This window comes from Corvus cornix, chromosome 2 (genome assembly GCF_000738735.6).
Source record: "Corvus cornix cornix isolate S_Up_H32 chromosome 2, ASM73873v5, whole genome shotgun sequence".
Classification (NCBI taxonomy): domain Eukaryota; kingdom Metazoa; phylum Chordata; class Aves; order Passeriformes; family Corvidae; genus Corvus; species Corvus cornix.
In genome coordinates, this window is record NC_046333.1 from 140,995,703 (window position 1) to 141,010,087 (window position 14,385).

Here is a 14,385-nt window from a genome sequence, read left to right on the forward strand (position 1 = left end):
GAGGCTGGACATGAGCTGGCAGTGTGCACTCACAGGCCAGAAAGCCAAATGTGTCCCAGGCTGCATCCAAAACCCTGTGATTCTGCCCCTCTGCTCTGGTGAGACCCCACCTGCAGTGCTGCATCCAGCTCTGGGGTCCTCAGAAGAGAAAGGCCATGACCTATTTGAGTGAGTTCAGAGGAGGCCACCAAGATGATCAGAGGGATGGAATACCTCTCCTGTGAGGAAAGGCTGAGAGATTTGGTTTTATTCAGCCTGGAAAAAAAAGACTTTGGGGTGACCTAGTTGTGGCCTTCTGGCACCTAAAAGGAGTCTACAACGAGAATGGAGAGAGACTTTTTGCAAAGACATGTAGTGACAGGACAAGGGGGAATGAGTTTAAATGGAAAGAGAATAGGTCTAGGTTAGATATCAGGAAGAAATTCTGTATTTTGAGGTTGGTGAGGCACTGGAACAGGTTACCTCGAGAAGCTATGGATGCCCCATCCCTGGAAGTGTTCAAGGCCAGGTTGGATGGAGTGCTGAGCAACCTGGTCTAGTGGGAAGAGGCCCAGCTCACAGCATGGGGGTTTGAAGTAGATGATTTTTAAGGTTTCTTCCAACCCAAACCATTCTATGATTTTAGGATTCTATGCAGAAGAGGTGTTGCTTATCTCTGTTTTCAACTCCATTATCCATCAGGGTGGTCTGAAGTGTGAGGAATTAATGGTACAGAGGCATGCAAGCCTGCACAGCTTGTAGGCAACCTGCAAACAGATGGAGCAGTTCTAGTGTCTGAAGTCCCCAAAATCTGTGATAAACATACAGAAGTCTAGCACAAAGAGAACAGTGTAAAGGAAGCAACACCATTCCTATATTCCTGTAAACAGGCACGTGTAATATCAGCTATACCATGTGCATTGCTAGTTTAACAAGTGATTCTAAGAACATATTAACTCCCTAACTCAGAAGCCAGTAATGTTCAATGTCTAATGCTAAAATCACCTGTGCCTTTGTAACACAGGAAGAAGCTACAGAACAGGTTTTATCCTCCAAGAACCCAGATTCAGGTGTGGTTGAACAACTTAGTCATGCAGTTCAGAGGGACTCACTAAAAATGATGAGTATTTAATATGAAGGCTCTGCTGTCACTGCCTGGCTACTCAGATCTCCATGTCAAAATGCCCACAAAGAATAACATTTTCATATCTCTAAGAATACTGACAGAGCTTTTTTCTTCAGACACAGCAAGTTCTTAGTCATGGTTTCCTCACAGCAGGAGATGTCAAGAGAAACTCCAGGGCCATTGCAATGTAAGTCTGTAGGTTTTCTTTCCCACTTGATAATAAAAATTAAGGAATGATATCTGGAAGCTAAGGAGAATGCTAGACACTGGCACCAGACAGCAACACTCCCTCAGCACCAGGTACACAAAGTCTTCCTCTGGATTTACAAATAGCTGGACGTGTCATCAGCTCACAATGCAGAGGGTCAGCTCCAAGTCTCCCTTCTACTGCTGAGTACAGCACTGCAAAGGCAACCAAACACTGACACATCCTCAACCTCACCCTAAACAGGAAAATTCTCCAAACCGTTTACCTGGTTGTTAGTTTGACTCCAAGTTCACCTCTGAGCATTGACCAACACAGGAGCATCCCAGGAGACTGTGACTCAGAACCACTCTTGTAATCTGGTTTCTCTGACACTTTTTCCTCCAGAAAACCTCCTGCTGCTACCAGCAGTAAACTGTGTTGCTACACACCCTCCAGGAAACTATTCAGACCTGTGAATAAAGGGGTGGGACCACATTTCTTTTCACTGCTCCCCTTCTATGCTATGAGAATATTTGGGCAAACAGGTTCACTTTGCATGACATAACTCAACCTGAATTGTTCCCTCTCTGGGAACTGATATTCCTCAAAATTAGGCAGAATTACACTTTTTAGGATCTATTGTAATAAACTCATTAAGCTAAACACTTTTGTTTTAGAAGCATTAATGGGTAATGATAAAGAATTAATGACAAATTCAAAAATAAGTTTCAAAAATAAGTTAGCAAGAGCGGAGGGTAGGCACAAGCTGAGCCAGTCAGTGTAGCGTACGTGCGGCCTCATCCATCAAATAAGCTTCAACCTACTACATTGAGGAAAAATAATGCCTTTTAGAAGTTCAAGCCCAAGGCTGCTGGCCTCATTCACAGCAGGTCAGCTCCTACCAGTCATGAAGAAGTGGCATAGTAATATCCCTGTGGGTAGGCACAATCACTTCTCCACACTTCATCTTTACTTCTGACCCAAAAAGCCACCAAAACATGCTTACCGGACTGAATGCCCATATTCTGAAACCCTCTGGCCATACTGAGACCATTGGCTGACAAAATTTAGAGGTGTCCTTAATGCTACAACCATCATGGACAAGCCATTTTCCTGTTCTTTAGGAGGAAACTCAGAGCTGGGAGAAGGTGAAAGTGGAGCAATACTTTGCTGCAGGAAAAAGCTCTGCCTTAGATTAGACCAGCTGCTCTCCAACACATTCAAAATCAGGAAATACATGTCTAAATTGAAACTTTAGGGTTTTTTTTGGTGACTATGAGTTATGAGTAATACTGGACCATGCTCTGTGTACAGGAAGGAATGACTATCACAGCTTCTCGCTGTATGGCTGAGTGAGGAAGTGAGTGAGGAACTTGTGCTGGATTTCTACAATGGAAAGGCTGGGACTGCCCAGTTCTTCCATCTTCATCCTCTCCTACCACACCAGCTTCATCCTTTCTTATATAGAAAAAAATAAACAAAACCAACCCTTTTACGCACTATTGGAACATTGGGCAGAGCTATGCCAGCTGAAACAAGCAGACTTGGGATGGCAGTTCCTTTGCTAACTAGAGAAGAGGGACAGCAGAGGAGCACAGCAGATGTCCAATGTTCAAGCCAACCAGGTGTAAGTGTGAGCAGGTGCTTGTGCAGCTCATTCCTGCAGCACTAGTCCCAGTTAATAAATTGTGCCAAGAAGCTCAACTCGTAGGCCAGGCCAAATAAAAAAGCCTATACCACAGAGGAAACCTGGCAGGTAGGTATCTGCCCCATGCCTTGTGGACACAGGCTTGAGCCTTAACTAACTGAAATATTATAGCCATGTTTTGCAGAAAAAATATGCTTGCTATAATTAAGAATTTGGGCTACATCAAAGGTTTCACTGCTAGCCAATGGAAATTGACTGTGGTGGGTAAAGTATCTTAGGTTTATACATTAAGTGGATGGAGCCAGGAACACAGGAAATGGTGTCTGACTATTCACGATTTATGGTCTGTTAATGCGTGACACCTAAACCATTTTACCCAATCCCAGCATAACTTTTACACGTTTTTCTTTCCATTATTCCCAGGCTGAATGTTTCTTGTTTCAATTTATGCCTGCTGTTTCTTGTCCTCCCACCACTTAACCTACCGCTGTGAAGAGCCTGGCTTTGTCTTCTTGAAGACACCCTCATAGGTCCTGGCAAGCTGCTATCATGTTCACCTGAAGCCACCTCTTCACCAGTCTGAATAAATCCAGTTCCTTTAGCTCCTCCTCACGTGGCTCTGACTCCAACCATTCTAGGGGGTCTCAGCTAAACTTGGCTCCAATTTTTCATTGCCTTTCCTGGAGGGGCTCAAAAGGACACAGTGCCTAGATGTGGTCTAACAGGTGCTGAGCAGGAGGATAATCTCTTCCCACAAGCTCCTGGCTGTGCTCTGTCCAGCACAGCCAGGATGCCATTACCTTCTCTGCTGCCAGGGCACACTCCTGGTGCACAGGCCATGTGCTGTCTGCCAGGACTCTCCAGAGACCTTGCGGCAGAGCCAGTGATGCAAGGGCTCAGCATTCCCAAGTGACAGGAGCTTTGCATTTGTCCTAGCTGAATTTCATAAGGTTCCTCTTGGCCCATTCCCCCAGCCTGCCTAGGTTCTTCTGTATGGTAGCACTGCCCACAGCATATTCACTGTTCCCTACAATTTGGTGTCATCTGCAAACCTGAGGAAAGTGGATTTTATCACCTTCTTGAAGTACCCGGTAAAGATGTTAAACAGGACTGTTCCAGTCTCCAAATCCCTGTGGCACTCTACTAGGTAAACAGGAGAATGTTGTCTGGGTAGAGAACAACTCATTTAACCATTCTCCTCTGAGCCAAATCAATGAATTTTTAGCCATACAGACCATAATATCCATCCCAGTTGGGATACAAGAATGTTGTTGGAGACAGTATCAAAAGCCTTGCCTAATTTGAGGTAAATGATACCCACTTCCCTCCCCTCATCCACAAATCCAGTCATAGAATCATAAATACAATCAGGCAGTCAGACAAGATTTACATTTGGTAGATCCATCCTGATTGTTTCTGATCACCTTCTTCTCCTTCATATGCCCAGAAATGCGTTCCAAGAGGACCCACTCCTTTTTCCCCAGGGAGCAAAGCAATGCTGATCAGTTTATAGTTCCCCAGATTGTCTTTGGGCTTTCTGAAGAAACAGTGCAACATTTACCTATTTCCAGTTACTAGGAACATGGTCTAGTTACATGGTCTCCATAACCCTTCTGATGTGATGGAGTGGCCCTGCAGAGACATCTAATCTTTCTTTTTGGCACCTTGGATGTGATCTGCCTGCTCCCATGGTGTTTTCTGGTGAAACTTTCTCATGTAATCCCCATCTAAACACACATCTACTGCTGGTAGTTCTCTTTGAACCCTTTCCCTAAGCACAGATGCATGGGAGAGTTTGGTGGTAGAGATGGCAAATAAACCTTAGAATGCTTCCATTTTATCAGTGTCTGCTGTCACTACATCACCTCCTCCATTCAGCAATAGTTCATATATTCCTTGCTCAGCCTTTTTATACTAACAAAGCATTGGAAGCTCTTCTTCTTGTGCTTCCCATGCAAGTTTCAAGTACATTTAGGCTTTGGATCTCCCAAGGCTACTCCTACAAAGCATTAAGTTAATGCTTCTAAATTATTCTTTTTTAGCCTGTCCCTGCTTCCATCTCCTCTATACTACCTTTTCAAATTGGAGCTCCACAAAGCTCCCTGTCCAGCCACACCAACCTCCTGACAAATCTACTTGTAGATGTACAGTGAAAACAAGAATGCTGCCTACGATAACAAGAATACTTCAGCATGCTTCCTGCTCTTGGACAACCAGGAATTTATGATCTTCTATATTCGGAAGAATGTCAGTCAGTGACATTATCAAGCATTATCCTCCTGTATTCCCCAGGCTCACAATACATATAAGGCACAGATATCTATGGTAAATATAATGTTTTAGAAACTAATAAAAATGATCACAGAATCAACATATGCCATTAGGAATATATTTTCCTCAAGCATTTCAAACAATCTCACATGGGCATTCATCTGATCCATTTTTTTCTTTCTACTTCTATCACTGATTTTAATAACTTTTTAAAAAAACAATTTAGCACCTAGAGCAATTGCCGCATTCTTGACCACAGCCACAAGAATATATAGGCATGTCTATGTAGCTTTACATACACTCTTAAATAGTACATTGCAATTGTAGTTCAGCTGGCTGAAATGGTTATTGAAATACACTTTGACACCATGTGTGATGACAAAAATAGTAAATGTGTCACAGAGAGAGGGATTAACATGGTTATTTGGAAAGCATTGCTCTAGATTGTCTTGATTTAATAGGTTTGCATGGTACAGAAGCCATGACTTGCTATTTCTTTTCTTCCTCCCTCTTTTTTGTTAAAGTCATACGTAAACTACTCAACACAGGGAAAAAAGAATGAGCAAGATCAAAGCAGTAGCTTAATCTGCGTTTCTTTTATGCTTGTGTGGCAAGGGAGAACAGCAAATCGTTACAGAATTTCTGCCTACCTGCTGTGTGCAGTGCACCCAACTAAAGCTCCAGGCCACACCCACTCCTGGCCTGGAAAGGTTGCTCCATGCAGATCTTTCAACATAGGGAAAAGTTTCAATTGATTTTTAGGTGGGTGGGACCAGGAACTCATATCACTCAGTTTTGCAGAGAGCAGCAGCAGCCTACTGAAGCACAGAAGCTGACCACACAGAGCTGTCTATATCTGGGATGTGTGTGTGAACATGTGCATTTTGAGTTCAGAATCCCCAAGGCCCTTAGTGCTGTACCTCAGCATCCTCAGTGCTGTATCTGTGCTTAAACCCCATGGAGGTCAAGTGCAGACCTGCAGATGCTGGGGGAGTCAAGGAACTGCAGTTTCTCATTGGTGTGAGGTAGTACATCATAGATGCATCTGCAGAGCCACGACTTCAAATGATGCAATTTCATTATATATCTTCTTTTTTGTCCCATTTGTCTTTAGTTATGTGTTTTACAAAACAAATGTAACTTTTTAAAAGTAGCCAAATGTCAGTCATTACTTTGGTTTTATTGATGTGGACATAGTTCAATCCTAAAGAGTCCTAAAAAGTATAAGTAATATATTTTTGAAAGCAGATTTCAGTGATGAATCCCCTGTTCTTTTTTTTTCTCTTACTAGATTCCGCAAGTTTTGCTATCTTGTTAACCTCTCAGCAGTAAATTGTCTACCAAGAGATGCTAATTTTCCCAACTTCATACAACACAAGTCTTTATGTCAGTTTCCCACAACATTCCCTGAGTGCATGGAACACTCTACTGTGGGGAGGGTGGAAGGAGTAACAATGATGACCAGTCAGTCAGTAGAAGATTAAGTAAAACAGTGCAGAAAAATGTGAATACAGAGTTGGCAGATGCTTACCATGTGAGGTGATGAATTTATTTCCCACTGCGAGCTAAATTCTAGGTCTTGAAAAGCCTTTGAATTTGTCAGAGAAAATCTAAAATGTTATCAGTAGGTCCAACAAGAAATTCCAATTCAATAGATCAGGAATACCAGAGCTTTCTGCAAGTCCGTGTTTGCAGGAGAGAACTTTCTCAGGATCTGAAGAAGCAGAAATATATTTTCTGCAAAACCAAGGACAAAGCAGACACAAGTGATTCCTATGATCTATATCCAGATACCTACTTTAGTACAAAACAAATTGTTCATCAAATGAGGCTTTCTCTTTGCTGTTTGTAGTGAACAGTCTAGCCAGATAACTGGAGATACACACGGGCACTTGATCAGCTGAATCCCAGCCTGGTTTCTTTCACTGTGCACCAGAAACCCAAAAGGACTTCATGTGAGGTTAAGTATTTATTTTTGAGTATAGCTAGATGTAGAAATGCATGAACACATTAGTCCTATACAACAAATTACGTACAACAAATTACATCTTCAAAGTACCCCATAAACATTAACTACACAGCAATTATATTATCCTATTAGTAAAGTAATACACAGAATACTGACCTATTTATTCTTTTGCTATTATGTAAAATTAATGAGCTGTTTTTTGACCACTGATTCATCCTTCTTCCAAATACCTGTGGATTAAAATTTAAGCTACTTAAATAGCTCCACAAAACTACTGGTAGGCAGAAAAAAGCAAGGCCATTCAAGTATTTGAAATGCACTGCTACAGACTGTAAACATTCTGAAGGATACGTGAACATAAGGTCCCATTCCAAATCAAATTCCAGGGTAGAAAAATAATTTTGTTTAAAGGTGGAGGTAGTCTGCTGTTTAAAGTTTGTTTGATTTTATTTTTTCAATTACTGCCTTGTAAATAAATTACAAAACTTTCCTGGTAGCCAGTTCACCATCCCTTTCTCTTCCCTCATCCAGCACTTTTGAGAACAATGTGCAAGTCCACTGTCAGGAGTTATTTACTGTAGTGGATGAAAACATTCCCTACATAAGAGAAGCATGTGCACAAACGTGCATCCTGAAAGACATCAGGGAACAAAGTGCAAAGCCAGACACTAATGAATACAAGAAATCATCAGCAACGGTGAATGAAGTAAAATATTCATTATCTGTGTGAGTAAATTCTGTGGTTGCCACATTAAAAATCATGGAGGGAAAGGGGGATAGTTGGTCTTTAACTTATTTTTCATAGTCAGAACAATGTCCTAGCAGAGTTAGTCTCAACATGAGGATAGCACAAACCACCTCACCTTCCTTGGTGATTCGTAAGCTAAACCTGCCAGCAGAACCACAGATTGTTTTCTATCCAGAAATTGCATACATACTGTGTGTAACACTTATTTCTTCACGAAGGACGTCAGGCCAACAGGAATGCAGTTTAACTGGTTTAGGATTTATGAAAGAAAGAAAAGGAAAAAAAAAACCCCAAACCTGTTTGTTTTCCTGTGAATCAAAATGTACTTGATCAAATGCTTAAACTTACCAAAACGTTGTGAAAGAATCTGAGGCAAGGTTCAGTAGGAACTAAGTAGTTGGGATAAGCCTGCAGAAATAAATTTACAGTAATTTCCTGAAATAAAGATATTGTTCTCATGTCTTATGTTAATTTCTGATGTAGCTTCAGCACTTGATGACTCAGAGAGTTACTGTTTGGAACTTGCCATCAGTATCAGCATTGGTTTTCAGAGGATCTGAGCAGGCAGACTTTCTCAATCTGATATTTGACATGAGAAAATCAAGCACTAGAAGGAAGGTTCATGTTCTGTAAGGGGCATCCACTTCCTGAAAATACCTGACTGTCCTATGGGAGTTTATCATTGCAGAGGACAGGCAAACTCATAATCTAAAGTTCAAGGTTAGAGAACATGTATTTGTGCTTATTCTAAGTAAAAAAAAAAAAAAAAAAAGAGACAAATGCTGATATATCATGAATCATCCATCTCAGTTGAGACCCTTGGAGTTCTCCAGGATGTAAAATGCTGTAAACTTCATTCAAGAAAATTACACTCCAAGTACCAATACCCCCAAAATCACCTATACATAAGAACATTAAAACAGCTCTTTATGAACAATTTGAATTTTATAATGAAAGCCGTATTCTTTTAGTACAAACAAGTAACTGTGATCATTTCATTTTTCCCTTTAATTAATATGGGAACAGCAATAGATTGTCTAAAGGTGCAGAAGCATGGCTCAGACCACCTGAAGGTTTCTAGAAGCTGCATCAACATTTCTTATCTAAAAGAAAAATCCCAATAATGGCTTTCCATCTATCATTTAAAAGAGAAAAAATGTCCATGAAATGTACAGTCCATAGAGAAGATAAAACATGGCGGTGTATCTGACTCATAAGTTTTGTGTTTATTTTTAAACTGTTCTGGTAGTACTGAAATTACTTAATTTTGTGAACACCAGAGGCACTGGATGGTTGGAGGCTGGAGTCTTGGACACAGTTTTGAAATGATGCATTAAAAGGATTCAGTAAAAGGATTACCAAATTCAGTGATTCAGTAGCTGAAGAGCTCCCTCTCAGCCTTATAACTCCAGCAGTTACTGTAAATAACAACAGATGTCAGTAGAATAAGACCCTGCTGTTTTAATCAAACTGAAACTAAAAATATAGAAGTTACTTATGATTCCCTTAACGATGCCCATACTTACATACAAAGAGCTCTTTACCATCCTACTAACAGTCATCAGATAAGTCCTAATTATGTGTATGCATTGTAACACTGATAAATCCTTTTTATTACAAACAAATAAACTCAGAGTGCTTTGAAATCTATAGACTCACTCCTTTTGCAGCAGCATTTTTCTGCTATTTCAAACCACTACACTGCTTTTTTATACAATCATATTTTCATGTCTCCATGCTTCTCCTTCCTGAATTCATTCATCACAAAATAAAGACACCATTGTCTTTTCCTTAATTATCCTTTGCCTTCTACTGGATTTTTAGCCAGGATTTTGCTCAATAAAACAGTCTCCAAAAGGCAAACAAACTCCAACTGAGGAAAAAGGTGACTTCCTGAAAACATTGACAGTTCATGAAAATGACAGGTACCTACTGCTGCCCAACGAGAGATAAGATCAGAGGCCACCATGTTATGAGTAAAGATTACTGCCTCAAGTCTTGAGTGATGACAGAGTGAGAAGAGGCCCATGCTACCAGCAGTATCAATGCCACAGTGCTGCAATGGCAGCACTTAGCACATCCTCCCTGAGTTCCTCTGCAACTGGCTGAACTGGTCCTCTTTTATACCATGAAGCTGGAGTGGGACAGGGAAAAAAAAGTATTGCTGCTGTGCAGTCTGTCTATTTGTTTCCCTGGGCAATTCTGTCATAAACAACCAGTGCTATTTACTCATCCCTCAGCTACAGCAATGATACTCTCCCAGTTTGTACCTCTGAGACTTTCACATTCTATTCTGAGGACAGTCCATGCAAACCATTTTTCCTGCTGGCTCACCTCTGCCAAGAGCAGAACATTGACTTCTTGAGACATTTTCCCTCTAGGTAATTTTGCTCTGCTCTGCCATGTCCCTCTCTACCTACCTTGCCTCCTGCACCATCTCAGGTCAGAATCCTCCTCTATACTATGATGAGATTCTGCATTTTTACCTTTGCTGCACCCTCACAGATGTAAAAGAAATTTCTCAAAGTAAATTAAAGGAAAACTGGCCCTTGGCACATTACACTATACTGCTAGAGAACAGCAGTGCCACCAAGTCAAACAAATGAAGTGCTGGGAACCGTAGGAACATGAAACAATGTTAGGAGAACAGGTCAGGAACCTCACTCTGACCTTGGGAACACAGCTTACCACCAAGGAGGGTACCTGGCTCCGTGCCAGCCTCCCAGCTGTGTGGTACCTGTGTGAAGAGACCCTCAAACACCCCTAACCAGTCAGCTAAGGATTCCCTGCTTTAAAGTAAAGCTCCCTGAGAGCTAAAGTAGCCAAAGTACAGCTCTGGGCACAGAAGACACTTCTGCAGGAAGAAGCGATATCCAGAGTACCACTACAGCCTTATGAGCCAGCCAGAAATCACTGCTGAGAGCAGCTCTGAGACTGCTTTAGGTTACTCCAGGGACTGGTTTGGTAACCAGCCATCCCTGGGACTGGTGGACCAAACAGGTGGCACATTTATCTTCACCTCCTCTCCTCAGCACACATCCCAAGCTCAGTTTAACTGGATGAAATGAGAGATTTCAACAGTTGTTTTTCCCTTAGTGTAATGATGCAAAAAGGGGCAGCATGCATTCACAAGCCTGGCCCCACCTGTTAAAATTAAAACTGTTGCACTGCCTCCCAAGAAATCTCAACAATGTAGTGGTATTTGAACACTAATTCATAATATGCATAGGTCCAACCACAACCCTGAAGTTCTGTTACCACTGAGTAAATACACTACACAAATGACGCTAAAGGCTTTCCTTATCACTCCTCTTATGCAAACCAGTTTTATGCCTATTTAATTTCACTGGCTGAAGGGGAACGACTCCAGAGTTTGTACCAGTATGAGATCAGAATCCTGTATGCAATTTCCAGGAGCATGTTAAATTAATTCATCCATAAACAAAAAGCCAGTTTTACATGATCAGCTCCGGGCTTTCCATTTTTGATATGTAATGAACTATAGGATTAGGAGACTCTGTGTTCCTTCTTAAGAAAGAGCAGCTTTGCAAATCTAAAAGAAATACAGATGACTTTTGAGGGCAACTTCCTCCAGAACAAGAAGGTAACTGGAAGAAAGAAGCAGTCCTAATACTGTCAGGAAAACCTTGCTTAGCTCCACTCTGGCTTGGGGAAATCTGTGCGTAAACAGAGCCACAGGAGAATAGGGTTACTGTCATTTATTTGTTTTGTATTTTCCACTTCTTTGGCCATTTTGGCAGACTGCTCTTGTGCACACTGTAACACAGGACATGAGATTACATCATCATCATGAGATTATCATCTTCCTGAAGTGCTCCTGATAACATACTCAGATAAGGTGTTAAGGACCATGAATTCCTATATTGACATTACTTTCACCTATTATTCTGGTATCCTTACTAATATTCAGCTCTTCCAGAAGTATCATGCCATACATCACAAAAGGTAGTCTGAATCTTGCTGCATAGGACTGCTGTGTAAGTAATTTTCATACCCCATAGGATGTATGTCTATGTTTTTTCAAAATACTAATTTATCTTTTATTATAGCTGACTATAGATTTTTATAACTTACTGCATTTTTTTAATGGTTGGTCACCTGGGGGAGAAGAATTACAGCATTCCAAAAAAGATATTTTAATTTCTATATATATGGAATTAAATCATCAATTATTTTTCATAATCTAAAATTGACACCAAGTGGTTTAGTAGTTCTGTGACAATGCCACCTTTACATTAGGCTGCCATAAGCATTAGAACACAAAGGGGAAAGAGCTTTTTATAGCCATTTAAGAGCAGTTTTCAGTCCTTGTGGTTGTATAGACAGACCTTCCTACACACAGTGAATCAATATACCTCTGTCTACTTGTTGACTCTGGTGGACTTGGAGCTGCATCATTAGTTTACCTTGTAACATGCCAAGATGCAATTAGTTACATAAAAATGCTATTAAAAAGCAGTCTAAGACAAACATGTGCTTTTGCGTGGAAACATAAAAATGCAATCCTGACACTAATCTCTTAAAGAATCCAGTTCTTTAAAGATTCAAACAGTACATGAACCAGTATAAAAGCAATTCCACATGGAACTGTAGTGCATCTTGCCTGAACACAGCAAAAATAATTTAAACAGCCACTTCCATGCACATGATTAGGATTTAGGAAAAAGCACTGCCAAAATCTACTCACTATATCTATACCTATTTGTGAAAGTGAAATTTAGACTTTTTGTGAAAACCTACTAAAATTCAAGAAATTAAGTGTTATAAAGGAATGTGCAAGTAAAAAGAAATGGTATGTACAAGCAAGAAAAAGTGTCTGCACATGGTATGCAATCATTAGTAAAATCCAGTACTGCTGGAGTTCATACAGATTAACTGTGCAGCTGGATAATAACACTGGAAATGTTTATGACCAAGTATTATTTATACTTCGTGTAAGATAAGGGCAATCACATTTCTTGTTCTGAATCATAAACTAATCAACCCTGTTTTGTACCCAGTCCACTCAGACTTCTCCCTCTGCAGGGCAGTCTCAATAGATTTAGGGTCAGACTGAAATTAATTGGACATATGGTCTCCAAAATGCAACCCCAAGAATAAACCCCCTACACCTAATCACTTAGGCGTAAGTCTGAACCCCATTCATTTCTAAAACACACCCAAACTGGGTCCTGTAGACATGCACTTCTGCCTACAAAGACTGGAGTCTTTGCCTGACGATAAAAGAATGGGACACAAGGTTTACTTTTAAAATAGGTCTAGAGGAAAAAAGTATTATCTCATTGGATAACCGATGGGGTAAAGCACTCAGAAAAGAGGAGAGGCTGGACTTAATGCCTTCTTCAGCCTAATGGGGATTCATCTCCTCCTTAAGAGGAGATTCATCTCCTCCACATCACCTCCTTAAGAGTACAAGAAGCATCCAGATACAAGAGGCATAGGGATGAAGACAGAGCACAACAAAGAATGCAAACTCTTCCTTCTTCCTCCTTTAGAAGACATGATTTCAAAGCCAAGCAGTTATTACTGCATTTTTAAAGCATCACAAACCTATTTATGTACAGAATAGTACGGCAGAAACACAGATGAGTCCTGTTTTATGGAGCCAGCTGCTCTCCACCTAGGGCTTGGATTGGGGTAGGGAAGACAGGCGTCTCAGGCTGTGGCATTTCTTGTAATCACGAAAGCATATCTGAGAAACATCATGCATCTAAAAATAAAGGAATATAGTCTTAATGCCCAAGCTACTTCAACTTCCAGAGCAGCTACACACACTTGCATGAAACATTCTTAAAATGTAATCTCTAAAGTCGCAGCTGTATGTGTGGAGGACAAACACCGAGAAACACTGCATGGGATAACACTGAGTGAAACTCGGTCTTGGTCTTCCCAGAGACAGGATATCCTGTCCTAAGTCACAATGGGAGAAATAAGAGAGAAATAAGAAATATCCTTCATCTGGAGATGATGCTTATACAAAGAAGCATAAGAAAAAAAAATTGATTATAAGTGGTCTGGTGAACATGTACCTTTTTCTACACTGAACTTTTACAAACATTTTCTATTACTCTTAAGCAGTTGTGCACGGTTGAAACTTGAGCTAGACTGAACAAAAAGAAGACACAAATGAAATGTTTTCAATATTTTGAATGGACAACCTCGTCGACTCCTTTAAAAAAACAAAAAGTGCAACCACGCAATTTCGAAGCCCCAAATATCTGTAACCAGAAATAACAAGCTTTTGCAAACCGGCATTAGGAAATCACGCCCCGAGTCTGGCTGGCCTGATTCAGGACTCATGAATGCGGAGCGCCGCGCTGCTGGGGAAGCCGAGAGGCAGGGGCCGGACCCGGCCCAGCTCCAGCTCCGGTGCCCGGCACGGCGGGGCACCCGCCCGGCCCCGGGCGAGGCGCGGCGGCTGCGGGGCGGGGCCGGG

At 41.1% G+C, this 14,385-nt stretch overlaps 1 long non-coding RNA gene across 7 annotated transcripts in view; it reads right to left on the reverse strand.

Annotated features, from left to right (window-relative positions):
* The window catches only part of LOC109145376, an 82,981-nt gene that overhangs the window by 26,957 nt on the left and 41,639 nt on the right, over positions 1 to 14,385 (reverse strand). For 3 of the 7 annotated variants that reach the window (XR_005604797.1, XR_002046725.3, XR_005604795.1), the window contains exons 1-2: positions 14,199 to 14,352; positions 13,500 to 13,659 (exon numbers count right to left, since the gene is read on the reverse strand). The exons of 2 other annotated variants lie outside the window; for them this stretch is intronic. This is a non-coding gene — a long non-coding RNA (uncharacterized LOC109145376). Of the gene's footprint in view, positions 1 to 13,499; positions 13,660 to 14,198; positions 14,353 to 14,385 lie in introns of those variants that run through there. 2 more of the 7 variants (XR_005604789.1, XR_002046730.3) reach the window with 2 other exon arrangements.